Source organism: Neomonachus schauinslandi, chromosome 9 (assembly GCF_002201575.2).
Source record: "Neomonachus schauinslandi chromosome 9, ASM220157v2, whole genome shotgun sequence".
Lineage (NCBI taxonomy): Eukaryota > Metazoa > Chordata > Mammalia > Carnivora > Phocidae > Neomonachus > Neomonachus schauinslandi.
The window spans coordinates 91,042,852-91,046,704 of record NC_058411.1 but is presented as its reverse complement, the minus strand read 5'-3'; positions in this window follow the sequence as shown (position 1 = coordinate 91,046,704).

Below are 3,853 nucleotides of genomic sequence, written 5' to 3'. Positions count from 1 at the left end.
TATCTATCTATCTATCTATCTATCTATCTATCTATCTATCTATCTATCTATCTATTCATCCATCCATCCATCCATCCATCTATATCTATCTATCTCTGCTTGCTCTGTGTTGAACCAGGAAAGGGTACTATGATGACTACCAACCCAAATCTTGTTTCTGCTCTCATTAGCGCCCAGGCAGCTAGAATATGTCAGGTCTCATGAGCACTCCAAGACAGGCAAGTCAGAACTAGTCCTTTGGGAAGCTCCCAGAAAAGTTGTGATGTTGGAAGCCTGGACCAACTTTTTCTCTTACCAGGGAGAAGCAGGCAGCTGTGCTTTTGCCTGCTTGCTCTGTGCTGTGCAGAGGGGAGGAGTCATGGCATTTACCAGTCCAAGTCACTGTCTCTGTTCTCCCCTGGGTGGCTAGACTGTGTTGGACCCATGAGAGTGCCAAGGCTGGCAAGACAGAAGCCAGTTCTCTGGGGAGCCTTTTTGGAAAAGCTGGGCCACTAGGTGCATGAATCAACTCTTTCCCTCCCCTGTGAAAACTTGGGACCTGGAGAGTCTTCCTGATCATATGGTGCTGTGCTAGAGGTAGGAATTCTGGCAAAAGAGTGTCCTGAATTTCCCTCCTGGCTTCAATGAGCCTGGTTTCATATTTGCCTGGGGTACAAAAACCTTTCAATTAGTTTCTGAATTTCTCACAAAAGGAATTTGTCTGTGAATTGTTGCTGAATCAATGTGTTTATGGAGGAAGAAGGAGTTCCTACTCTGCTGTCTTGCTCATGTCACTCTGAGATAACTTCTTGAATGGAACCTGTGTTTCTTTCTTAAAGCTGTGCATGTAAGCACCTAGTCTCCAAATTGCCCCTTCTTCTGTTATCAGAAGAAGGCCCCAGTATCTGGGCATCAGTAGGTATCCTGGCAAAGACTCAGCTGGATGAGAGGGAGGGAATTGTATATGTATACTATGTTCTATCTCTACTCCCAAGACTGGGCAACGTGAGAAAACTAGAGAATGAGTGTCTTCCTTCTGGCATCTTGACTGGGTGAATACTGCCCACCACTTGTCGGTCTGCCCCATCTTAAAGCACCTCAGTGATTGGCACTGAGCCCCGAGAGCAGACAAAAGAAACTACTGTAATACCGAAGGAGACCAGCAATACTCTTAGGAAAGAGGCTTGCATAAAAACAAGCCACTAAAGGACAATAAGAACTTTAAAAATAATAAGAACATTAGGATGTAAAGATTCTAGTAGAGTGCAAAAAAAACCTTTCTGGATCCCAAAGACAAGATCTGCACACAAGTTAAGTAGATGGAAAAGAGAGAGATAATATTTCAGTGGTAGAAAATAAATTTCCCAAGCTAAAAAAAAAGGCCTCAGACTGCTGATTAGAAGGTTTTGGCAAGTTCTGGGCAAGATAAATGAGTCACAGTTTGGCAAATTCCTGAAGTCTAAGGATAAAAATAAAATGTTACAATCATCCAGAAAGAAAGTACAATTTACTGACAGAGGAAAAAGGATCATGGGGACATCAACTTTCTCTTCTAAAACACTTGAAGCAGAGAGGATTGTGGTGAATCATGTGAAGATCACTGAGAAAAAAATAGTGCATACCAAGAATCCTGTAGCAAGACATTGTTCCCCTGTCAGAGTAAAAGAAATATATTTGAGGATATGCAAAGATTCAAAGAACATGTCACCCACATCTTCAATCAGAGAAAAAGATATTAATAAAGGATCTAACCAAACAATAATTGAATCTGTATAAAGGCTTCAAGATGGATGGAGGATAAAAAGGAAAAAAAAAAGTGATGAGCAAGAATCCTTATAATATATAACTAGTTACATTTGTAGGGATAATAATAGGCTGTTTAAGGATGTGTAATAGAAGTACTCAAAATAGAAGAGACATATTTCAAGGGAAATGTTAATAATAGCCTGGAACTGAAAGTACTAAAGGAGAAAGAGGGGAAGGAAAACTTTCGCACACATCTCATGTTGGTGTGAGAGTGGGAAGTGAAAGCATTCTAAAGGATTCATCCTTCAGGGGAAGAAGAACAGCAGGAGAATAGAGTTTGGGGGAAATAGTTGGAGTCTTATCTTCATGCAATGGAAGAAAAATATTGGTCTGACTATAAGTGACAAAAAGGAGAAGAAAGCTGATATTATGGAAAAAGTAGAGTAGAGATCCCAGATTAACAAAGAAAATAAAAGAATTGAATAACAACTCAGTACAACTAATTTGTACAAGGAAATGGGGGGGGGAGAGGAAATAAGCAATAAACAAAATAGAAGAAACAAGTCACTGATGACTTGTTTGCTGAATACAATGCACACTTTTCAGTCTGAAGGTCAACCTTACTTGACCTCTCTGCAACCTTTGGTGGTCTTCATCGCTCCCTCCTTCATGGCATTCCTTCCTATCCTGGCTTCCATGACATTATTTTCTTTCAGGTTTCCTCCTACTTTTCTGACAATTCCTTCTTAGCCTCCTTCAACTGTTTAACCCCTATTCACCTCGATTGCTAGTGTTCTGCAGGGTTTTGCCTACTTCCTCTCTATCTAGACTCTCCCATGGTGATTTAGCTCACTTCCAAAGCTTCTGACTGCCACCTACTATGGATGACTCCCAAACTCTATCTGCAGCCCAGGCCTCTCTCCTGAACTCTGGACCCACAGGGCCAACTACCAATGGGGGCGCTCTGTTTGGAGACCCACAGGGACTCAAACTCAACACATCCTATATTCCCTAAAAACAAAACAAAAACCCTTATGAAGTCAACGGAAGAAAGTACCATATCATTTTATTTTATTTTTTTGCTTTATTAGTTATAACAAGATTTTTTCATGTTTTACTGATCAGTTATGTGTATATGTGTGTGTGTGTGTTTATGCAAATATTTTCTCTACTTGATATTCTGCATACCCCTTCCTTCCTCCCTGACTTGTGCCTTAATTTGGGTCCCCATCACACCTCCCCCAAATTACTGCAACACTTTCCTGAGTGCTCCTCCGGCTCCTGGTCTGCTAGTTTATGCAACCAGACTCGATTCTTCAGTCTGAGTGGTATGTTTATTATACAAATCTGATCATGCCACTCTCCTGCTTAAAATATTTCAATGGCTTCCTATTGCTTTCAGGGTGAAAACCAAGCAGGCTTGCATGACCCACACAGGGTGTCCCACAATCCAACCCCTTCTTGCTCTCTCTAGCCTAGTTCTCCCCACTCCACACCTGTACCTTATATCCCTTCTTCTAGCTTCTGGGAGGTGCCTGCTCTTTCCCTGTTTCATGCCATTGCAGCACTCATCTCTCTGCCTTTTTTCCCTTTTGTTTTTCTCTGTCTGGTTAGCTTTAATTCATTCTTCAGAACCCACCTCTTTGTTCCCTCTGGTGGGCTTTCCTCTCTCCTGACACCACCTCCCTGGGAGGGTTAGTTGTCCTAACTATGTGCTCCCACTGCAACTGTGTTACCCATCCTGGTGTACATTCCATTATTTTATAATTGCCTTTTACCTGTCTGTCTCCTTGCCAGTCCATGAGCTCCTTGAGGACAGGTCTACATCTTCCTCAACGTTATGTTCTCAAAACTTAATGCCAACCTGGCATACAGTAGACATTCAATACATTTTTGTATGACTGAGTAAATATGTGATGAAATACTCTTGCTATACTTTCTTTCTGAGACTCCTTTCCTGACCACAGAATTAATTCATTTATTTAGAAGGCGGAATAATCAAAGTAAATCAAAGTAATCAAAATGCCACCAGTCTTCTCCCAAAGGCCCTTTCTCCCTGTTTCACAAGAGGACCCAAGCCTGAGTGTCCAAGAAGACACTGAAAAGGGGCCAAAGTTTCAGGGCCAGT